This window comes from Aethalodelphis obliquidens, unplaced genomic scaffold (genome assembly GCF_003676395.1).
Source record: "Aethalodelphis obliquidens isolate GAN/ISIS:26980383/991018 unplaced genomic scaffold, ASM367639v1 scaffold52, whole genome shotgun sequence".
Lineage (NCBI taxonomy): Eukaryota > Metazoa > Chordata > Mammalia > Artiodactyla > Delphinidae > Aethalodelphis > Aethalodelphis obliquidens.
The window spans coordinates 1,470,097-1,495,343 of record NW_020837996.1 but is presented as its reverse complement, the minus strand read 5'-3'; positions in this window follow the sequence as shown (position 1 = coordinate 1,495,343).

The following is a 25,247-nucleotide window of genomic DNA, read 5'->3' as shown; positions in this document are numbered from 1 at the left end:
TAGTAGATTCCCTTTCTTAATGTTCCACTTTTTCCATTTCCACATTATTTGTAAACATTGAAAGCCTTTTAAGTGTAGGTATAATGATAGTCCATCTTTGTAGTTGCAGTGCACGGTACCATGCCTGACACAGAGTGGGAACGGAATGCCCTATGAAATGAGAATCCAGAAGGGAGACACTCAGTCCTGTAAAGCAGACTTAAGGTAAGGTTACGAAAAAACTTAATAGCCCTTTTACCCTTACATGAATAAAAATAAATACACAATAAAAAGCAAAAAATACTTACATAATAAAAAATTATACAGGACATATAAAAGAGTATATTAAAAACATGGCACACATCTAAATTTACTTATAATAAATACTCTCCAAGTCATTTCTAGTTACCACTCTTTGTTCCCTAGGAATGATTTTAGTAACTCTAAACCCTGAAGTTTCCATGAATGACTTCTAATAAGTTTTGACTTGTTAATAATAATTCCATCTTTCAACCACAATGGAATGAAAGTAGAAATCAATAGCAGAATGAAAACTGGAAAAATCAAAAATATGTAGACATTAAACAAAACACTCTTGAACAACCAGTGGGTCAAAGGAGAAACCACAAGGAAAATTAGAAAATGTCTTGAGACAAATGAAAACAAAAAAGTAATATACCAAAACTTATGGGAGGGACTTCCCTGGTGGGCTAACGGTTAAGACTCCAAGCTTCCACTGCAGGGGGCGTGGGTTCAATCCCTGGTCCGGTAACTAAAATCCTGCATGCTGGGTGGCACAGCCCAAGAAACAAACAAACAAACAAACAAAAAACTTATGGAATGCAACAAAGTCAGTACTAACAGGAAGTTTATAGCAATGTTTACATTAAAAAAGACAGATCTCATATCAACAACCTAACTTTATACCTCAAGGAACTAAAAGAAGAAGAAAACTAAACCCAAAGTTAGCAGAAGAAAGAAAACAATGAAGATTAGAGCAAAAATAAATTAAATAGAAAGACAACAGAAAAAAAGTCAATGAAAACAAAAGTTGGTTTTTCTGAAAACGTAAACAAAAATCAACAAATCCTTAGTAAGGCTAAGAAAATAACAGGAGATTCAAATAACTAAAATCAGAAATGAAAAAGGAGACATTACAACTGATGCCACAGAAATAAAAAAGTTAATAAGCGGCTATGATGAGAAATTATAACCAAGAAATTGGATAATCTGTAAGAAATGACTAAATTCCTAGAAACATAAAAACTACCAAGACTGAATCATGATTAAATGGAACATTGGAACCAACCTATAACTAGTAAAGAGACTGAGTCAACATCAAAAACGTCCTAAGAAAGAAAAGTCCAGTACCTGATGGCTTCATTGGTGAATTCTACCAAACATTTGAAGAATTACCACCAATTCTTTTCAAAATCTTCCAAAAAGGAAAGGGTGGGAACACTTCCAAACTCATTTTATGAGGTAGCATTACCCTGATACCAAAGCCAGACAATGATAGTACAGACCAATACCCTTGATGCAAAAATCCTCAACAAAATACAAGCAAACTGAACTCAACATCACATTAAAAGAATTATATACCATGACCACTAAGTGGGATTTATCTATGGGATGCAAGGATAGTTCAACATATAAAAATTAATGTAATACATCACACTAACAGAATAAAGGATAAAAATCACATGAACATCTCAAATGAGGCAGAAAAAACATTTGGAAAAATTTAACACTCTTTTATGATTAAAAAAATGAAATAAACTAGGAATAAACAGAAATTACTTCAACATAATAAAGGTCATACATGAAAAGCCCACAGCTAACATTATACTCAATGGTGGAAAACTGAAAGATTTTCCTCTAGGCTCAGAAACAAGGCAAGGGTGCCGATGCCCATTCTCACTATTCTGTTCAATATAGTACTGGAAGTTCTACCAGAGCAATTAGTCAAGAAAAATAAATAAAAGGTATCCCAATTAGAAAGGAAGAAGTAAAATTGTCTTTATTCACAGATGATCTTATATGTAGAAAACCCTAAAGATTACACACACACACACACACAAAACTGTTAGAACTAATAAGTGAATTCAGCAAAGTTGCAGGATGCAACCACCACACAAAAACCAGTTGTGTTTCTATACACTAAAAACGAACAGTCTGAAATGAAATTAGGAAAATAATTGCACTTACAATAGCATCAAAAAGAGTAAAATACTTAGAAATAAACTTAATCAAGGAGGTAAAAGACTTGTACACTGAAAACTATAAAACATCGCTGAAAGAAATTAAAGACAACACCAATAAATGGAAAGGCATCCTGTATTCATGCATTGGAAGATTTAATATTGTTAAAATGTTCATACTACCCAAACTAATCTATGGATTCAATAGCATATCAAAACCTCAATGGCATTTTTTCCCAGAAATATAAAAAAGATTCTAAAATTCATATGGAATCTCAAAAGACCTCAAATAGCCAAAACATTACTGAGAAAGAACTAAGTTGGCAGCCTCATATTTTCTCATTTCAAAACATATTACAGAGCTACAGTGATCAAAACAGTATGATACTAGCATAAAGACAAACATATAGACTAACAAAACAGAATAGAGAAGCAAGAAATAAACTCTCACATGTATAGTCAAATGATCTTCCTTTGACAAGGGTGCCAAGACTATACAGTGGGAGAAGGATAATCTATTCAACAAATGGTGTTGGAAAAGCTGGATATCCACATGCAAAAGAAAGAAGATGGACCCTTATCTCACACCACATACAAAAATTAACTCAAACTGAATTAAAGAACTAAATGTAAGACCTGAAACTATAAAACCACTAGAAGAAAACATGGGGTAAGGCTTATGATACTCGACTTGGCAATGATTTCTTGGATATGACATGAAAAGCACCTGCAACAAAAGCAAAAATAGCAACTGGGACTACATCAAGCTTAAAAATTTCAGCACAGCAAAGGAAACAATCAACAGAGTGAAAAGACAACCTATAGAATGGAAGAAAATGTTTACAAACCATGTATCAGAGAAGGGTTTAATATCCAGAATACATAAAGAACTCCTACAATTCAATAGCAAAAAAAAAAAAAAAGAACAAAATGCAAACAAAAAACCCCCAGATAACTCTATTAAAAAATGGGCAAAGGACTTGAATAGACATTTTCCAAAGAAAATACCAATAAACATATAAGAAGATGCTCAAATTCACCCATTATCAGAGAAATGCAACTCAAAACCGCAATGAGATATCACTTAACACTCATTAGGATGATCACTATCAAGAATACAGAGAAAAATAAGTGTTGGAGAGAATGTGGAGAACTTGGAGACCCGCATGCTCTTGGTGGGAATGTAAATGGTGCAGCTGCTATGAAAAACTGTATATACGTTCCTCAAAAAATTAAAAATAGAACTCCCATATAATCTAGCAACCTCATTTCTAGGTACTCCAAAGAATTGAAAACAGGATCTCAAAGAAATATTTGCACACCCATGTTCATGGCAGTATTATTCACAATAGCCAAGAGGTGGAAAAAGCCTAAATGTCCATTGATGGATGAATGGATAAAGAAAATGTGGCATTTATATGTAATGGAATATTATTCAGCTGCAAGAAAGGAGGACATTCTGCTGCATACTACAACATGGATGAACCTTGAGGGCATTATACTAAGTCAAATAAGCTGGTCGCAAAAAGGCAACTACTACATGATTCCACTTCTATGTGGAATCTAAGGTAGTCAAACTCATAGACACAAGAAGTAGAATGGAGGTTGCCAGGGACTGGGGGAAGGAGAGATGGGGAGTTGTTTGGTGGATGTAGTGGCAGGCTGGTGGGTTCTGGAATCTACTACTACACAGCAATGCACATGTGGTTGGCAATCTTGTACTGTGCACTTGGAAACTGTCAGGAGGGTGAGTTATATATTAAGTGGTGGTTTTTTTTTTTGGCCACAATTTTAAAAAGTTTCATCTTCCATTTATTGTGTGTCTGCTCTATTATCTATTCTACAGAAATCTCTGCAATGTAGGCACTATTAGCCCCATTTTACAGATGAGAAATGTGAGGCACAGAGGTTAGGTCATTTGATCATAGAGCTAGGATTTGAATCCCACTTGGTGTCATCCCAATCTTGATCTGGTTCTGTGATCCCAGACTGTACACAATATACAAACTAAGAGCCTTTTAGTTCCAGGCCTGCTTCTCCATCCAATCTCTCTATGCCTGCTTGATGTTCTGATTCAGGTCTAGGTCATGATGTCAAATGTCTCTAGAACAGATTTTCTCAGCCTCAGCTTTCGACATTTTGACATTGTGGGCTAGAAGATCCTTTGTTGTCGGGGATATCTTGTGCATTGTAGGGTATTTTTCAGTATTCTTGGTCCCTACCCACCAGATGTCAGTGGCATCCTTTTCCCCAGTTGTAATCACCAAAGCTGTCTCTAGACATTCTCAAATATCCATGGGGACCAAATTTGCTCAGCTGAGAACCACTGCCCTAGAATCATAAAGTCTCCATTTCTGGAAAGATGTACAAGTGAAAATACCTATAAACGAGAATTTGGGGAAAGGCAAAATTGGGGCTGAGTAGGTAACATTGCATGAGAAAAGATGTCTTGGACTCCCAAGAGCTGGGAGACAAGTGCTTCATTCCCATAGCGCTAAAGCATTCTCTAAACTGTTGAAGCCCCTGTATCCAGGGCTTGCTCCCTGGCCCTGTTGGTCTGGGCTCTCACCGTGCTGACGGCCTGCTCTGCTCGCTGGCTGCACCCCATGTGCCGCAGAAGGAGGCACCCAGAGGGCCTCTTGGAAGATGCCCCAAACTGAGCTTCATCTGGTTAGGTCCAGAAATGGCGGCCCCATCACTCTCCTGCCTCTTAATCTTCTTCAGAGTACTTTATCACCACTCAACATTTTATTATAAAGTCTACTGGTTCTCTGTTTATTGTCTGTGTTCCCCACAATGATGTGAATCTTCCAAGGAAGGAAGTGTGCCTGTTTGGTTCTCCACTGAATCTGCAGATCAGTGCTGGCACAGAGAAAGTATTCAATAAAGTGTGTTGGATGGACGAATGAATGAATGGACCTTGGGAGTTCCTTAGAGCTAATTGGCCTCAGGGACTAATTTAAAATACCCAAACCCCTAAAAGAATAAGATTTGAGTCAGAAACCAGTTCAGGATATTTATTTATAGGGTGGAATTCTAAATACACCAAGTTCCCTGGGGCTTCCCTGGTGGCGCAGTGGTTAAGAATCTGCCTGCCAATGCAGGGGACAGGAGCTCCATCCCTGGTCTGGGAAGATCTCACATGCCGCCGAACAACTAAGCCCATGCGCCACAACTACTGAGCCTGATCTCTAGAGCCCACAAGCCACAACTACTGAAGCCCGTGTGCCTAGAGCTCCGCAACAAAAGAAACCACCGCAATGAGAAGCCAGCGCACCGCAATGAAGAGTAGCCCCTGCTCACCGCAACTAGAGAAAGCCCACACGCAGCAACGAAGACCAATGTAGCCATAAATAAATAAATAAATAAATAAATAAATAAATAAATAAATAAATAAATAAATAGACCAAGTTCCCTCACCAACCACGCAACATCTTTTCTTGCTCTGGGGAAATCTTTGGAGGAAACACAAAGGTCATCAGAAGGTTGGTGAAGCCAGAGCTGGGCAGGATCATTTAAGGAGTCTGTGTTCTCACACTCAGATGCCTGATAGCACTTCCCTGTGCCTGTAAGAGGGCCAGATCTGGGAACACAAGGCTGTGTGATAAGTCTTGAGATCCCTCCCAACTGGGTTTGGGGCTGGGAGGGGAACATGATCCAGAGGCTTCCTGGAGGTGATGTTGCCTGGGTTAAGTCTTTTTAAAATATCAGGAGTTACTACACAATCAGCAATTGTCAAATAAATAGAGGATGAAAAATTGAGAAATGTATTACCATCTTTTTTTCTTTTTAGTAACAGAAACAAAACAAAACCAAACCCCACTGGCTAAGATGATGACAACCGTAATTATCATAATCATTATTTTGCTCAGCCACCATTGCATAATTCACCCACTAGAGTAAATGGGTGAAAGAGACAAAGGGGGAATTTTTCATTTTCTCATTATTAAGTTTTTTTTTTTCTTCCTTCCCTCAAATGGAGATGCCATTGGAAGGTGACAGCAGAACCCACAGTCATGAATAATTCACTCCGCCTAATTTCACACTATTTCATTTTCTTTATGAGTGACTAATTAGCACACACAGGCTATTTAAGGAACAGAAAAGAGCTCTTTAAAGTGAGGTAAAAGGAAGTTGTATACTCATTTGTTACAAATGAATAGATAATAAAACGATAAACAAAACCCCCAAAAGCCTAAAGGGGGCGTCTTCCCGGGGGCCTGGCTACCTCTGGGAGCTTCTCAGGGCTGCAGCCACTCACGGAGAAGAAAGCTTTCAGGGTCAGACACAGCGGATGCCGTTCAGCGATCATTCACGTGGCCAAAATGTCGACGTTTTTGTGAAATGCAGGCACTTGGCAAGACTTTAAATCAATAGTGGCTTGAAATCCCAAGATATTTTGCTAGCCTAAGGGGTTTGGGCCACTCTGATTGGGTATATCTGCATGAAGGCTTACAATGCCTTGGACCATCTGTAGGCAAGTGTGTCAGGGAACACCCTGAGTCCCCCCTCATGCATTCTTTTTGCGGTGAGGACCAGAAATGGGAACCATGAGACGCGATGGTCAGTACACGTTTCTTATCTATACAATAGGAACATTAATAGCACCTACCTCATAGGGTTGTGGTAAGGACCCTGTGCGATAGGAAATGTCATGTACTTGGTTTTCAGCCTGGCACACAGGAAGTCCTCATTGTTATATTTGTATCGTGAGGTGTTTTACTGTTGCACCACTAGGAGGCTCTGTAAGATGAAACCATCGAAGGCCACAGTACTAGTCATCCTTTGCTTGTCTCTACCCTTGGAAGCTCTCCCCTCCCTGGTCTGAGCCCACATCACATCTGGCTCCCTGGTCTTTGGGTTTCCTGGGGCGTCAGCCGATGTGAGGCTCTAGCCAGAGGAAAGACAAGTCAGGCATTCACTGCTCTCCTCACTCGCTTCCCGCCTCACTGCTGTTGGACTGTTTCCACAGCTACGTCCTGTCCGACGTCCTGCTTTGTGTCCACAGCTGTCTCCAGGCCCTGCGAACACCGTTCCCTTCCCTTGCCCTTGAGCCTAGGACGGTGCAGGTCAGAGGAGTGAGACCAGCCCCTATAGGTTTTCATTAAGCCTGCCCACACCTCTGTAAATAGCTTCTCCATTAGACCCCCCACCTTCGACCCCAGGTAAACTCTTGAGTTGGTCATCGTAGCCTGCCGGGACCCTTACTAATTGGTAATCCAATGAAGGGCCCAGTAGTCTTAAATATTAAGCAAAGAAGGAGGCAAATGTGGGAATTTGGATGCACATTCATCAGGAGACAGAAGTGAGACAGCAAGCCCAGAACCACCTGATCAATTCTGCCCATGTGTTTCTTCTGTCTTGGCTGGGACTGCTTTTATTGGCCCAGTCTCAGCCGGTATTGTCCCCCCTGTGTCTTAAAAGCATCACTTAGTATTGACATTAGTGGATTATGAGTTAAGAAAGCTGTGAGATGCGAGTAACAGAGGACCTGGCTAGCAGACGCTTAAGCATATCTGGGGCTGATCTTCTCAAACAAGAGCCTGAAGGTGGGCAGCACAGACTGGGGGCAGTGGCTTGACAGTGTCAGGAAAGTCCAAACACCTGTGTCTTTCCATTTTCTCTCATAGCTTGTTGGCTCATCACATCATAGTAGCGTAGTAGCCACTTGTCCAAGTGTCATGTCCAGGTTCAAAGAAGGAAGGGGACGGGAAAGGGACAGCACCATGGATGTGTGTCCCTTTGATGTGGGAAGCAACGACTTTCCCTGAAACTAACCAGCAGATTAATGCTCATGTCTCATTGACCAGAGATCTGTCACATGCAGCCCTTAACAGCAAGAGAAGTGGGGGCATTTAGCTTCTTTAGCTTTTGTATTGTACTTGAAAGGAACAAGGGAGAATGAGGCAGGCAATGACTGTCGAGTCACAGGGAGATAGATTTACATCCCACTATCCACACTTCTCACTCCCCTGACCCATTGCTCTGCATAAGAATCAGCAGTGTATGTGTGATTCCATGTATATAAGATTTTTGAAATAATGTTCTAGAAATGGAGAATAGATTCATGGCTGACCAGGGTGAAGGAGGGGATGGAGGAGGGAAGGAAGCAGGTGTATCTATTAAAGCACAACAGGAGGGATGCTTGTGACGATGGGTATGTTCTGCATCTCAACTGCATCCATGCCAGTATCCTGGCTGCGATGTTGTACTAGCGTTTTGCAAGATGTTCCCCATGGGGGAACATGGGTAATGCATACATGAGCTCTCTCCGTATTATGTCTTATAACTGTACATGAATCTACAATTATCTCAAAATAAAAACTTTAATTAAAAAAAAAAAGAATCAGCAGTATAATAACAGCAGTAATCTCTGTGGTGTTAGCAGGAGCCAGTATTGCCATAACAACCATCAGTAACCCCCAAGAACTGGAAGCCTGGTCAGCCTGCCTCCATGCCCGGTCCCTGGGTGGAGTCTACTGTAACCTCTGATGTCGAGGGGGAAATGGATAGGACTTGTTGTCAAACCCAAGTTCCTGTGCCCGACACATAGTGAGGCCAAGTGAACCTCAACGTTGGAGTCTGGAGCAGAGAAAGGTTTATTGCAGGGCCAAGCAAGGAGTATGAGTAGCTCATGCTCAAAAAGCCTGACCCCCTTGATGCGTTTCAGGGAAGAGTTTTTAAAGGCAAATTTGGGGTGGAGAGGCTGCAGGGTGTGTGACTTTCTTCTGATTGGCTGGTGGTGAGGTAAGAGGGTGACGTTCCAGGAACCTCAATCATCAGCCTTCTGGTTCCAAGCAGTCTGGGGTCCAGTGTACTTGTGCTCAGCCTGAAGTTACCATCCTAAGGGTGGGGGCCTTAGTTCCTATGGAATAACTCAGATTGCTGTGTACATTCCCTGAGGAGGAACCAGGAACCTGCCCCATCACTGTCGTATTGTTTCTGGACTGCTTTTCTTTCGTTTCTGCGTTCCCTCGCTCCCCTAATTAGTAACTGTTTGAATCTGCCCTTTGGAACTCAGGGAAGGTCTGGGTGGCTGAAACCTTTTTCCTACAAACAAGAAATGGGGGGACACAGAAAGGCTTTTGTACCTAGGAAGGCCCTGCGGGGTCTTGCTCAGTTTCAGACTGAGAAATGGGAGTCCCCAAAGAAAGATCCAAAGCTTTGGCTGTGTGGGTGTGGGTAGAAGCTGTATTCTGCAGAGCAGTAATGCTTCCATGGAATTCTTGAATTGTGGCTATAAATAATTACTGAAATGGGAGTGGTGAAATAAAAATTTGTATTCTAAAGCAAGTCAAGGGAAACTTGAACACAAAAATTTTTCTCTGCCTTTTGGCTTCCTTGCTCCTCTTCGTGTATCTGCATTATGCGTTGACCGACTCTCCGCATCAGCAGAAATACCTGCTCAACTGTCAAGAACAACATTCTCCTAGCATCGACAAGACAACACCTTGGGAGCTAATCTTCCTTCTTAATCTTGGGAGGGGCCAAGATGACCCATTACCCACTACTCACCTCGTGTGTGTAGATCTGAATTGTGTAAACTGTCAATAATGCAATACTTAAGGTATGACCCTTTGTCTCAAAAACTTATATAACTGTGTTTTGACCTCTAACAGGTGGAACAGTTCTCAGAGCTCTCCGAGGCTGTTCCTAGGTTATAATCCTCAATTTGGCTCAAATAAAATTTTCAATTTCTTTCTTAGATCAACTGATTCATTTTTTCATCAACAGGGGCAGGAAAAAATAAAAGAGAAAAAGGAGGAAGAGGACAGAGAGAACAACTGTGTTTAATGGACCACATTTTTTTCTTACTCTGTGGGCCCATGAGAGCTGACATGCAGCCCTGTCCCCATTGGACACCCTGACACTCCAGTGAGGCTATTTGGATGAAGCCACAAACATCTGGCTGCCAGAGAACCTGGCCCTTCTGGAGACGCTGAGACAATCGCTGGATTATTTGAAAGAAACTAGAGCCTCTGATGAAATTCCTGCGGCAAATGCCCTCTTGGCAGTTTGCCAGTCTGACTTGAAACCTGCCCAGACTCCACAGAAAGTCTCATTATCTCCAGGGTAGCGGAAAATTAAAAAGGTATGATAGATTACCCAGGGCCTGTCTACAAATAACGCTGTACCTGGGGGGCCAGGTCTGATTGCTGTTCAAGGAGTTTTTGCTTATCAGATTAGAAGCAAATGGGCTTCTGAGAGGGGGAAGTGAAATGGCCAGGAACACTGAAACTGCCCAACACAAAATGACCCTCTCATTCCTGTATCTTTAAGAGGAGGGCTGTCAGTGAACCCATATTCAGGCTTTCTCCTGAAAAAGGAGAACTGTCTCAAACTGCCACTTCAGAGTTACCTAAAACTCTTCTTCTCAAGGCCACTTTGACTGTCTATCTTTAATGTTCCGGCCATTACCCTCCAAAGGCTGGAGCCCTCAGCTATGCAAAGAAGCAAATGATGCTTCAAATGATCAGCCACAGTCCATCAATTTATCCATCCACCCGCCACCCCCCATGCTACTTAACCACTCCTCATTCAGAAAATTTATCCATCCGTCATCCATCCACCTACTCATCAATCAATCATCTTATTCACCTATAATATATAATACACTCACTGATTGAAAGATTCATCCATCCATCCATCCAACCATCTATCCACCCTCCACCCACCCATTTACTCATTCACCAGCTACTCATCTATTCATTTGACTAAACATTCATTCACTCTTTCATTCAACTAGCATTTACTCAGGACTAATAATAATGACAAACCTTTGTTTAGCTCTTAGCAGTGTGCTAAGTACTTTACAGGGACTGCTTCATTTAATTCTCAAAACAAGACACTAATGTAGATGTTACTATCATCTCCATTCTATTTTATCTTTTTAAATATTTATTTATTTGGTTGCACTGGGTCTTAGTTGTGGCATGCATGTGGGATCTAGTTCCCTGACCAGGGATCAAACCCGGGTCCCCTGCATTGGGAGTGTGGAGTCTTAACCACTGCACCACCAGGGAAGTCTCTATCATCTCCATTTTAGAGATGAGGAATCTGAGTTTCAGAGAGATTGAGTAATTTTCTCAAGGGCACACAGCTGGGAAGTGGCAAGGCCCATGTCCTTCCTCCCCATTTGCTATCCTGCTGGTGTCAGGTCCTGGGCTGGGTCCTGGGAACATGAGTTTGGCACAAACGAGAATATAGTCCTTGAGATGCTCACAGCCCGTGGAACTGGCAGACACATTAAGAGAAAATTAAAAAACAAAGTTCTACTGCCTATTTTTGACCAATGGGGACCTGACTTCAGAGAGGTTGACTTTCCCCAACTCACAAAGATAAGAAGGGGCAAAGCTGAAATTCAAACTCAGGGCTGCCTTATCCCAAAGCTACCATTCCACTCAGCCAGTGTTTCCTAATCTTCAATTAGTTGGAACTTTACAACTTTTTCCCATTTCTTATACCTTCAAGTTCTATTATTTATTTAACATTTTTCTTCAACTCAAAAGCTTAAGCCTCACCCTGAGCAATATCATCTGTGAGCTTGCATTTTGATGTGCCAATTATCTATTCTTTCCTGGTACACATTGCAGTCGACTAGGGCTGCCACGACAAAAGTTCCTCAGGCTAGGTTGCTTAAATAACAGAAATGGATATTCTCACGGGTCTGGAGGCTGAAAGTCCAAGATCAAGGTGCCACCAGGATTGGTTTCTGGTGAGGCCTCTTTTTCTGGCTTGCAGACGGCCCCCTTCTCATCATGCCCTCACGTGGCCTTTCTCTGCGCACGTGCCCCCCTGGGTTATAATCCTCAATTTGGCTCAAATAAAATTTTCAATTTCTTCCTTAGATCAACTGATTAATTTTTTCATCAACAGGGGCAGGAAAAAAAAAAAGAACAGCAGTCTTATTGGATGAGGGGCCCCATTTAACCTTAATTGCCTCCTTAAAGGCCTCATCTCCAAATACAGTCACGGTGAAGTTTAGGTCTTCAACATATGACTTATGGGAGGTGGTGGGTAAGGAGAGGCGGTTCAGTCGGTAACACACAGTAAAATAAGTGCAAGTCTGTAAATGTTCATTCTGTACACCATCAACACAATGCTAAAGGGAACACTGCACTCCCCAATGCTGACACTCATAAAACAGCAGTGAAGCAGCTGTTGGAAGTGCTTGGTGCTTATAGACATAAGCCCAGATAGAAGGAGGGAGTTGGGGTAAGGAGGAATAAGAGTTCCCAATGTGGTAGCAAATTCCTAGCTGCTGAGTTGCTCCCCAGGGACACTGGTTAGCCAGAGAAGATGGAGCAAAACAGGTGTCTGAATAGATGGGACGCAACCCAGGAGCCATATTTGGCTGTCCTAGAAATGTACTCGTTTGCTATGAATTAGATGCCAGCCAGGCTGGGGCTGTGCCCCGTCTGCTGCAAAGTGACTTGTGGGTCTTTGCTGCTGCCCTGTTGTCTTTGCAGTGATTGCCTCCCTGCTGTGACTCACCTGCTAGGGTCTGTGTGGGACAAGTGGTCATTGTTCCATATGAAGCCATCCCCATAGTCCCTCCCTTTGTGGCATCTTGTCACTGCAGCCTGGGGCTGCTCGGCTATTTCACTTGTGTCTGTGATGCTGGAATGAAAGGCTGAGAACTCATCAAGTTCTCAGGAGCACAAGAAGCTACTCAGAACTATTGGGGGCTAGCACAGGAGACGGGCAGTGAAATGAACCAGGGGATAATAATAGTTATTGCAGTTATTATTACCTTGAGTCCCCATTGGTGAAGGGACTGTTATATGTCAAGCACTGGGCTGGTGTTTGTATGAGTCGGGGATCTCAAGGTTAGGTGACTGCAGGGGCCACACTGCCAAAGAGATTGAATGAAGCCAGCCAGATGATGTGGACTGGTGAGAACACGCCCCATCTGAATGGGACCCCTGCTACCTACACAGCTCTGGGAAAACACGTGGACCATGTGGCTAGATCTTTTTGATATTTCAAGAGGGATCTGAAATCTGCATTTCTCTTTGACAGCTCCTTTTAAAAATTATTGGCAGCTACATTTTTTAAATGGTAGCTATAACTTTGTTTTCTATGTCTGTGACTTTGTTTCTGTCTTGTAAATAAGTTCATTTGTATCATTTTTTAGATTCCACATATAAGTGCTATCACATGATATTTGTCTTTCTCTGTCTGACTTACTTCACTTAGTATGATAATCTCTAGGTCCATCCTTGTTGCTGCAAATTGACCTATGCTTTTAAAGCGTAAATCTGTGAGTTTGCTGCCTCCAAAGGCCACATCAGACCCAAGGAGGAGAGCTCCGGGGCGGCCAGGATTGGAAGGCAACCTGATCTGCCCATCGAGGACTTGGGCATGTACCGCTCACACTATCAAGGCTGGTCCTGCTTCTGTCCACCACGTGTCTGTTGAGTCCTGCATGGTGCCAGCTCTGGTCGCAGCTCAAGCAATAATTCTTGATTTAGCAAGTAGAGATAAAATGATAAAAATGTATGGTAAGGTGTAAAGAACTCCTGTATATGTCCTATATAATCGTTTTTATGAAACTCTCTTTTGGGTTGTTTGCTTGCTAACATTGCATGGTTCTCTCTCTCCTCCAGCTTGGAGCTGAGATCTTCTGAACAAAGTAGGGTGGCCACATGACATCTAGACCTTGCAGGAGCAGCCACACCCCAGGATTTTATTTATGTATATACAGGGAAGTAGTCTGCCCTCTGCGTAAGCTGTTGGAGCAGTGGACCTCAAATGATGCTCCGTCCATGACTGACTCCAGCCTCACTGCCCACAGTGACTACTCTCTCTCTTCCTTTAATTCATCTTCTTCCACTCACAGCTGCCATAGAGTTCCCCAGACAGGCCAGACTGTATCAAACGTAGGGTAGCAGAGCTCTGGCATCTCAAGTCATTGCCACCATGGTCCCACAGCTCCTTGGGATGGAGACCACGTTTGGTCACCTTGATTCCCCCCGTGCCATTTGTGCTCAATGAGCACTTACAAAATTCAATCAAATTGCTTCTAAAATCAAATCATCTCATTTTCCCTCCCCTACCCCCATCTCCATTTTGCCAAACAAGTGAAAATAATGGCTGATTCTTCTTCCATAGATTTTCCTCTTACCTTTGTGCCAGTTTTCACTGAGATTGTGGACAAGTGACATACGGGATGCAAACAGAGCCTGAGAAAACTTGGAAAAGTCCATTTGGGCTTATTTTGGCCATTTCTCTTATAATTCATTGTATTTCATAGCCTGAAAATGAACTATATTTAAGCTTTATGTGCAACATAAAATTCCTGGTTCTATTTCGGCCTATAAAATCATTCCTGGTCCAGATGTCCCCCCTTCACCGTGCTTTGTAAAGAGCCTAAGACCATTAGGGAATCCACCATCCAGACAAGTTTAAGACCCACTGCTCCCAGAAGCTTTTTGCGTTCATCCTTTCACTTTCTGCATAATCTCTCTCTCTCTCTCTCTCTCTCTCTCTCTCTCTCTCTCTCTCTCACACACACACACACATACACACACACACACACACACACATACACACACTGCAGATGTTTAAAAATATCTCTGTAAAATGTTTTTGTGTGGGCACCTGTGTTGAGAAATATGATTAGCTTTTCTGATATGATCAATAGCTTCTGTAGGTGTTGGTAAACTTGCAGGCCTAGAAGACCCAGCTCTCCTTAGGGGCTCTGGGACTCTGGCCAAGTCAGTACATAAAATGTCCAGATCCCTAGAATATGTGGTTTCCCTGAATGATCTTTACATTTTCCTCCAGGAGTCTCGGATTCACTGAAACTTTGAAGTCAACTTGTGTACGTTTGCTCAATAGGACAAATAGTGCTCATCTATCCCAGGCCCCAACACAGATGTACAAGACGTAAACCTCTTCTCTTTGCCCTGAAATTCACCTTCATTCCCCGGTCCATTCTGGGTAATCTCAGCTGATTCCAGATGATCTCAATCAATTTAGGGTTTCTTCCACCAAGCCAGGGGCTTTCTCAGTCCCCCATCATCCTCCTCCGTCTGAGTTCTCAGAGGCTACATAGGACCACGGCATCATAGGGGTGTGTCCTCTGTTCCTGGGTGGTCCTGTGTCCATGCTCGTGTGGTCTGAGCATCCACCACTCCATACCAACCTGGTTGTTCTCCTCACCACGTGTCTTGTGCCCTCACTCACTTCTGACTCCTCATTCTCTCCAGGTCCCATCCCATTGTCTGCTTCTGCCCCCTTCATGGCAATAGGAACATTCCTGGTCACAGGAGATGCCGAGTGCTTGTTTCCATCCTCTGTGTTTCTTTTTCTAGATGTGAAATGTCACCATCTTTACTCTACTGAGCCTGGGGCACAAGGAGTTAAACAAATTTGCCACCTCCCTCGGCCCCATCTAGAAAGCAAGGAACTGATCTTGTCCACTCCCGGTTAACCCCCAGATTCACCTGGGATTTCCATGCCCTGTGGTCCATTCCCTTCCTTGGGGTTCAGTGTTGGGGGATGGACAGGTGCTGGGTGCCTTCCTCAAGGATCACCACAGCTTTGTCTCTGACCCTTCCTCCACCCATCCTGGTCCTTGTTTCACATTCTTATCTAGACCCCCGTTTGAGGCTCCAGAAGGCAAGAAGTCCTGGGTTTGCCTGATCACATGTTCCTCTGTCACCAAGACTTTTGGCTTTTGAAAATCTAAGGATGTTACTCTTCTGTTCCATGGTTCCATTGTGTCAGCCTTCTCTTGAGGCACCTGTGGCTTACAGCCTGAATGATGAAATCTTTGGAAAAATACATATCTGCAAATCTATCAAAATATCACCCCACTACAGTTTTATTTGAGGGAGAGTGGCTGGAGTGAAAAGAGTGTACTCGGTGGTTCCTATCATCTCACTCACGTTTCCTGGTTCCTAAGCGCCTGTGAAATCTGCAGAAGCAGCCACGTTTGCAGGAGGGTTTTGCGCCATTCAAACCTGGCACGGCTGAGCTGGAGCTGAAATCGTGGGGGGAGGGAGGGAGAGAGAGCGAGTTTTCTCCCTACCATACCCAAGGCTGTATCGCCACACCATCTGGAGCCAGAAGGGGAGAATGGGGCTGAATAAATATAAGGTGTAAATGCACAGAGCATAAACGCATGAAATTGGCAATGACTAATTCATCATCGCACAAATCTGTCTTTACAAAGTGAAATAAAAATCAAGTCGGTCTGAGCAATATGGAAGGAGCACGGCTCTTCCAAGAATAGCTAATGAAAGGGGGGAGGGGGATGAGGAACTGATTGGAAAATATGCAAATTTATGAAATTGGCAGATTCAGATGACACTTCAGAGTGATTAGTGTGCTGATTGGGGTGCTTTGGGAGGCACTAAGGAAGCATCATATTGTCTTCTTTATAAAAATAAAAATAATGAAGCAGAATCAAAGAGTCCAGTGCTTCCTAACTGGAGGCCGGAGTCTGCAGTGTCAGCTGTGCCTTTGTGAATGGTGAGAAGTGCCTGGTGCCAATTATCCCGACACCATGAAGCTGTCTTAGATGCAAGCCTCGCATAAGCTATTTTATTTACTTACTCATTCATTCAATAAAGATTTGAGATCAATTACTCTATGCCAAGCACTGTGCTGGGTGTTTAGGACACAAAGATGAAGCAGGCACATTCTCTGACCTTGAAGACCTCAGGGCTGGTAAGAGAGAGAATGTGGGTTAGGGTCAATGGAATAAGTGCTACAATATGGGGGATTCAGCAGAAGGAGAGATGCATTGACACAACAGAATAAGTTGGTGGTGATGGGGGTGGGGGAAGGAGGTGGGGAAGCTTCATAAAGAAGCCTGACATTTGAGATGAATTTGAAAGATGCAGAGAATTTTTCCAGATGGAGAACTAGGCAAAGGGTATTTGAGGCAGAAGTAACAGCATAAGCAAAGGCATGGAGGCATGAAAGTGCTTAACACAATTTCTGGGGGAATGACAAGATGTCTGGTACATGGTTCTTCCTGAGCCCACCCACCTGCGAGTAATTGCTGGATGGACTGGGGAGACAAGAAGCTTGGGTTCCCAAAGCTCAACGGCAGTGGTGTGGCAGAAATGGCCACGATGGCAGTAGAGTGTGGGACCTATCGGTAGAGTGATCAAATTTCTCAGATTTCTGGATATCTGGATATCTGGGTTCCTGAGGAATAAAGATGACCACCTTAGATTTTAATGTTCCCAGATCTTCTAAAAATCCACAGACCAAAACAAAACACCCTAGCCTACAATGACAGCTGCAGCTTAACTAGGAAGAAGTGAAGACCTCAAATTCCAACTTACACATGAGTCACGAAATACATATTTGAGTTCATAAGACCTGGAGCCAAACCTAGTGCAGGGAGGACCATGGGGCCTGCGTGGAAGGACAGAGTGTGAAGAAGGACGCTGGCAGTGACAGAACCCAGAACACATTGACAAGGTCCACTCAGAAGGAGGGAGACCCTCCGTCAGTGGGGAATCACTGACAGCAGGTTTGAAATGTGGTGGGTGAGCAAATAGAAGGGGCTTGGAAGGAAAGAGGACCAGAGGGTCAGTCATGGGAATGCACTGGTTTGGGGGAAGAGAGAGGAAGGCACCTTGGAAGATGGTGGAGTCCCTTAGTGTCAGAACCTATAAGGGAAGAAAGTCTATAAAGGGTTCTTATTATAAGAACACTTCTGAGTCTAAGGTGGCCAGCTTGTCCCATTTTGCCTAGGACTTTCTCAGTGTTCCAACAACAAGACAGGACCCCAAGACTTCACACCCTTCCCAATGCCTACTTGACTTTAAATATCCTTTGCCCCTGGCGTTCCATGTCCACAAGACTGGTTCCTTCTGGCACCATCCAATCATGTGCTTTGGACACTTTGAACTATAAAGATTGGATTAATCTCTACTGTTTTGAGCACAAATATAAACAACTCAATTCAAACAAACTTAGCAACAAAAAAAAGAAATTTTATTAACTCATTCAACTGAAAAGTCTAAGGGTAACTGACTTTAGCCATGACTATACCTTTCCTGATCTCTCATTCTCAGGCAGGCTCTTTCCAAGTGTAGGTGAGGATGACTGCCAGCACCTCCAAATTCAGCACAGGAACAGAGTCCCTCTGGCAGATTTCACTGGTGTGGATTGAGTCACATGCCCACTCCTGAATCAATATCATGATTCTGATTGGCCAAGCTGGGTCATGTGTCCAAGCCTAATTGAAGTGGAATAGATGAGGTCAGCCTCACTTGAGCCAAGTGGCCTGAGAGTGAAGGAATGGTGATTCTCAAAGGAAACCCAAGGCAAGTGGAGAAGATGGACATATAGCATAAGCACCACAGGGCTGGACCTGTTATACAGTCTAAAGGACTCTGGGGCATCAAATGTAAGTTCAAATTCTTGCTCAGTTACTTAAAGTCATGTGTCCTGGGGAAAGTCTTGTCACTTCCCTAAGGCTGAGTTTTTCTTTCTGTTAAAGGTAGTTAACAATGTTTCCCTCATTGTTCTCATAATTGGGTTCATCCTTGACCCCCATACACCAATTATAAATTCTGCAGTTTTAGCGTAACTTCCACCCAAGAATGACACTAGCTGAGCCAGGTGGTGTGAGGAGCCAGCACACTCACCAACCTCATTGTCTCTATGGTACAAACTCAGTCTACATTGGGATCACTCCTCTGAGCCATCTGGAGTTATTTCCATTCTCTGTATGGCAGGGCACGAGTGCAGATTCACCACAGTTCAGCAAGGTGACAGCATATTTAGCAACATAATGGAACACCTCTCCGTAAGCTCACAGTCATGGGGAAATCCTGTGTTGCCAACAATAAGAGTTAATTAAAAGTTCATCACGTTCAGTCAAGCTGATATCCCTTTGGAGAGAATCACCAAAGGTGTAAATTACTTTGAAGAGCTGGATTTTAATCATGTGTGCAACAATCATAACTCAGAAGGTGAACGTTGTCATTCTGGCTTCCCAAATAAACTTTGGCAAGGTAGCCGCACTTGTGGTTGGGATCTCATATGAGAAAGGACTTCACAGACCACAGTATAGAGCTGCCAAGAGGGGGTTTGACTTCAGAATGTAATTACCTACTTGCATAAAAATCACCAGACATGTGCATATGCTTACAACTTTTCTTCATTGAAATTTGGGGCAGTTCATGTGCAGAATTTCTTGAATTGGATAATGGGACTGTTATAGGTTGCATTGTGTTCTGTCCCAAATTCATACGTTGAAGTCCTAATGTCCAGTGCCTCAGAACATAACCTTATTTGAAGATGGGGTCTTTACAGAGGTAATCAAGTTAAAATAAGGTCATTAGGGTGGGCCCTAATCCAATGTAACTAGGTCCTATACAAAAGGGAAATTTGGAGACAGACTCACACGTGGGGAGAAAACCGTATGAACACGAAGACGGTCATCTGCAAGCCAAGGAGAGGCCAGGAACAGATCCTTCCTTACAATCTTCAGGAGGAACTGAACCTGCCAACACTATGATCTCAGATTTCCAGACCCCCAAATTTTGAGGCAATACATTTCTTTTGTTTAAATCACCTGTTATTTGTTACAGCAGCTCTGGCGATCTAATACAGGGACATATTTACTAATGTAACAATAAAAATGCAGACATTTTTTATCTGCTGGTATTTCTCTGGGCGAAAGCATCTAATTGTATTTGGCTGAGACGCTTAGAGTAGAAGGAGAGGCCCTCCTACCCACGCCCCCCCAGCATATTTAAACCACCTTAAAATTAAGATCGTTCCTTAATTGCCAGGAACGAAAAAAATGGAGAAATTTGTTTTGATCTTAAATGGAAATAGAAGAGAATGTTGGCTGAGAGAGTGGGGGCAAATGTTAGCTCTCTCCCACAGTCCATGACCCACACGTCTTCATTTAGAACTAAAGAGATTCTCAAACTGTTTTGCCTCGGTGGGTATCCTCTAGGCACCAGTGCTGGGACTGAGTTTTGTGCTTAGGTTGTTGTAGGACCTGAGGCAGAAGGAGTCATGGGTATATATGCCTCTCCAAACTGGCAGAAATATAACGGAAGAGTCTAGTTTTCTCAAAGCCATGGGATGGATAGTCTGATCTATAGAACTGAGAATGCCCAGCTGATCTGAGTTATACTGAGAACAATAATAACACCCAAAAACAAAGCAGGTGAAATATAAAGCATGCACAAATGTAGCTGCTGTCAAGTGGCTTTCATAGTCTACAAGCTGGTGTTCCAAACCATCAGGCCACAGCAGTGCCCCATCATTTGGGTGCACAAACAGACTTGATCTCAGGACTTTGTGCCTAGCTTGAAGGGAGTGAAGGGAAGTCTGTATGGGTCATTTTGACTTCAAGATGGCAAGGGCAGAAAAATATGATTGAGTGTAATAATTTTTTTTCAAAAGTGATTCACCTTGGAAGCATGTGACTAGATCCTTGTAAGAATTTTGCTCAGAGCTTCATGACTCTAGAACCACTGTAATCTAGAGGTTTTATTTGTGCAGGGCCCTTTCTTCCCTTTTCCCTCTTATCCTCCCATTGTGGGCTGTCCCATTCCACCAACTCCTGAAGAAGATAATACTTCCCAGACTCCCTCCAAGACATAAAACAAGGAATTTCAGTAGTCTGAAGGCCCCACCAATTTCCATTAAGAATCCCAAGGTGAAGAAATGCCAAAAGTTGTGCCTTCATCTTCCTTTCCATGTCCTTTATAAGTAACTTCCCAGACAGATGAAGGCCTGGAGCTGGGAGCTGGATCCCCTTCCTGAAAGTCTCTCAGTCTGACAGCTGTTGTTATTTGTCACACATCCACCCCATGCAGAAGTCTGAGGTGGGGGGAATGAAGGAAACTATCTTTGCTGGGACACTAAACAGGGACATGATATAAAAGTCCCAGCAAGGAGACCCTCTGAGACTGAAACGAAGTCAAGAAAAAGAGGTCTAAAGAAATCTCAATTTATACCAAAATGAAAAGAAAAAGAAGACAACAGCCGGGAGTGAGTCTTCATGTTTAAGACTGAGAACCTCTAGCATGTGCCCCTAATGGTCCTATTTTATTTCAGTAAAGGGTCTTTGAGGAATAGGCATAGCCAGGTCCCTTGTCAAACATGCCCACAGCACTGCAGACCAGGTGACCAAGGTGAGGAAACTTACCCAGAGCCACACAGCTGGAGAGAGATAGAGGGCAAGGAGTGGCATCTCAGTCTCTGGTGCCAGATTTTGCCTGCCTTTCATGACATTCCTACCAGCCAGGTGTTGGATTAGTTTCCCAGGGTTGCTGTATTAACAGAGCACCACACACGGGGTGACTTAGAACAACAGAAATTCATTCCCTTCAGTTCTGGAGGCCAGAAGACTGAAATGAGGGTGTCAACAGGGTCATGTTCCCCGTGAGACTCTGGGTAGAATCCTTTCTTGCCTCTTCCTGGCTTCTGGTGGTGGCTGGGAATCTCTGGCATGCCTTGACTTCCAGCTGCATCACTGTAATTTCTGCCTCTGTCATTACATGGTGTCCTCTTCTGGGTCTTCACATCATCTTACCAGGACACCAGTTGTATTGGATTAGCTGCCACCCTACTCTAGTATGACTTCATCTTAACTGATGATATCTACAATGGCCCTATTTCCAAATAAGGTCACAGTCCAAGTTAGGATCTCAACATATTTTGGGGGGGACACAATTCAATCTCTAACAGGTCTCTTTCCTTCGCAGAGGACAGAAACACAACCCAGATCCACCTAACCAAAAATAAAATTGGTTGGCTCAAGTCTAAGGTTGAAATCAGGTCAGAAATACATGGGTATAAATGTTCAAGTGGTATTATGTGGACTCTGCCTTCCTTTCCTTCTCCCTCTCTTCCTTTCTAGTCTGTTTCTCTCTGTGTCTCCCCTTTCTTTTAGGGAGTTTATCTTGATCTGGTGGCTCCAAGCAACCCCATATTTCCATTCTATTACTGCTATTTAATTACTTTTTTCTCTTTCCCTGTAGGTACAGCAGGATCCTATGACAAAACCTCATTACATGGCTTGGGCATGGTTCCACCTGGAGAAAATCACTGATATGCCTAGGAAGGAATGGCTTGGCTCCCCAAGGACAATTATTATCAGACATAATACATGACCTCATTAGATACCTTTAGAGCATTATCTGTCTTATGAGTTCATGCACAACATTGCTGGGAATCCAGTGGAGCCAGCTTTCTTGGAAATATTCACTTGAATAGAGCCCTAGAGGATTTTTGGATGTGAGCAATCTACCAGGCACCATGGCTGGGTCTGTTTACCAAGATCCAGGCAAAGCTTTTTTATTAGTCACCTTTTCCTTATTTCTATGGCAACTGTGAAAATAGGAGGCTTGTTTCTATGTGGGCTGTGCTGTTTTTATCTGGTACCACTTTAGAGCTATTCAGCTGGGGTTGAATTTGGGTCTCAACTAAATTCATGGGTTGAGGAGGAAACCCAGGACCAGCAAAATCACGGTAGGGGAGAAAGCCCAGTTCACTTCAGTTTCAGTTTTATTACTAGCATCCTCTAGTACCCATGCTCCCACAGTCCATATCCATCCCCTCCCTAGACAGATCTGGATGTAGACATGAACCTCTCTCGACCATGAAAACTAATGCCATCATTCCAACACATCAGTAGAAATTGAAAAGGAACAATTATTTCCCACTCGTACTGTTTCCCTGCAGAGGAACATTCCCAGCACCCTCTTGGCCCCTCTCCTTACCTTTTACTCTCTCCTCCAGGTGGGAGGTTAGGGAGATGATGCTGGCTCAGACCTGTCTCATCTCTCTCCTTCACATCTGTCTGCCTTCAGGAAGAGAGTATCTTGGTCTCCTTGCTTAGCCACCTTAACAGAGCTCTGCCTAAAGTTTGGGTGAGTCCATTCAACTCAAAAGACTTTTAACAAACCCTCTGTCACACCTGAGCCACGTCCTCTAGTGTAGCTTTTTCAGTAATAAAGCAGCACTTTGACCTCCATTTCTCTGATTCCTGTTTCCCTCTCAGGAAGTGCAGAAGCAGATGGAGCTACCTACCAAAAGCGACACAATCTGATCGAGGCTTTCAAAGGGCCCCTTGTCTGCCTGGTTGGGAACAGGCTACCGGGGGCAAGGGTAGAATCAGGGAAGCTTGAGGGGAGGCTTTTGCCAACATCCAAGTGAGAGAGGGTGGTGGCTGGTCCAGGCTGGTGAGAAGTGAGGAAATTGTGAGTAGATGCTGAGGGGAGAGTGGACAGGAGTAGCTGAAAGATTGGGGGCAGGATGTGAGAAAGAGGGAAGCCAGGTCCCTGTCACTTGTACAACTGAAGGATGGACTCACCATCAGCTCAGACAGGGGTGGTCACAGGTGGAGCCAGTCTGTGGGGGCAAGAGAAGGAGTTCAGATATGGACTTGTCAAGTTTGAGATGCCTGTTAGACATTGTGGCAGGCAGAATAATGCCCCTAAAGATGTCCACATCCTAAACCCCAGAACCTGTGAATACCTTGCATGGCTAAGTGGAATTAAGGTTACAGATGGGAAATAAATTTACCAAGCAGCTGACTTTAAAGTTGGAAGATTGACCTGGATTATCCAGGTGGACCCTATGTCATCATAAGTGTCCTTAAAAGCGGAAGAAGGAGGAAGAAGAGTCAGTGTCAGAGTGATGCCATGTGAGGACTCAACTAGCCATTGATGATGGAAGAAGGGCCACAAGCTGAGCAGAGCAGGAGGCCCCCTAGAAGCTGGAAGAGGCAAGGTCAAGGATTCTCCTCTAGAGTCTCCGGAGGGCTGTAGCTCTGCCAACGCCGTCATTTTAGCCCAGTGAAATCCCTTCTGGACGTCTGGCCTCCAGAACTGGAAGAGAATACATTTGTATTGTTTTAAGCTACCGAGTTTGGGGCAACTTGTTACAGCATCAGTTGGAAACTAATACAGACATCTCAGTGGCTGCCTGAGACGCTGGTGGATAAATACATAAATAATACAAAATAATCAGGCAATGAGAAATAGAGGGAGAGATGAAAGATGGAGAGGAAGAGACAGAGAGAGCTAGACAACTGGAGGTAGGGCCTGGGCTCCTGCAGCCCATCCTTCAAGAGCTAACCTGTTTTTACTCCCCAGCTATGTGAGTAATAAATCCTTTTTCTGCTTAATCTAGTTTGGGTCAGTCTTCCTTAACTAGCCACCAAATTAGTCCTGAATCACAGATGCCTGTGGTGAGGTTAGAATGGGACACCGTCTATGAAGTGCTTGGCCGATGCTCAGAGGTTTCTGGTTGCTGTAGGTCATTAGAAGTCCATCTTGTCCAGTGCAAACTACTGCTTCCCCTTTCCTGTCCCCATTCAACTCACAGTGCGATGTGAAAGAGCAGCTGGTGCGGACATGGACGGGGGGGTCATTGTTAGTTTCTGAATTGAGGCGGTGGCAGGAGACATAAGCGTCTTAGACCTATTTCTATTACCCAGGAGGGAAGAGCAGGAGAGGCACGGGGACCCCCTCTCTAATGCCGGACAACTGCTCCACGGTGTTCTGTTTCAATGTAGCAGTTACGGCAACAACAGCCAATCGATGAATAACAACCACGTCTCCGGGCTTCCCTGGTGGCGCAGTAGTTAAGAATCCGCCTGCCAATGCAGGGGACACAGGTTCGAGCCCTGGTCCGGGAAGATCCCATATGCGGTGGGGCAACTAAGCCCGTGAGCCACAACTACTGAGCCCATGTGCCACAACTACTGAAGCTGGTGTGTCTAGAGTCCGTGCTCTGCAACAAGAGAAGCCACTGCAATGAGAAGCCCACGCACCGCAATGAAGACCCAACGCAGCCAAAAAAACTTAAAAAAAAAGAAATAACAACAACGCCTCTGCTGACACCAGCGCCTTCTCCCTACCTGTGGACCACTGGCTCTCATGACAAAGTCTATGACAGTCTCCCTCAGGACCAGCTCCTCCTCTGCCTCACCTGGCTGCCTCCTCCTCAACCTTGAAGGCACCCTGACCATCCAAGGTACCATAGCCACCTACCCCATCTTGCTGATACCCCTGCAAGGCCCTTATCGCCAGCCAATGTCATTGCCGTGCATACATACTGACT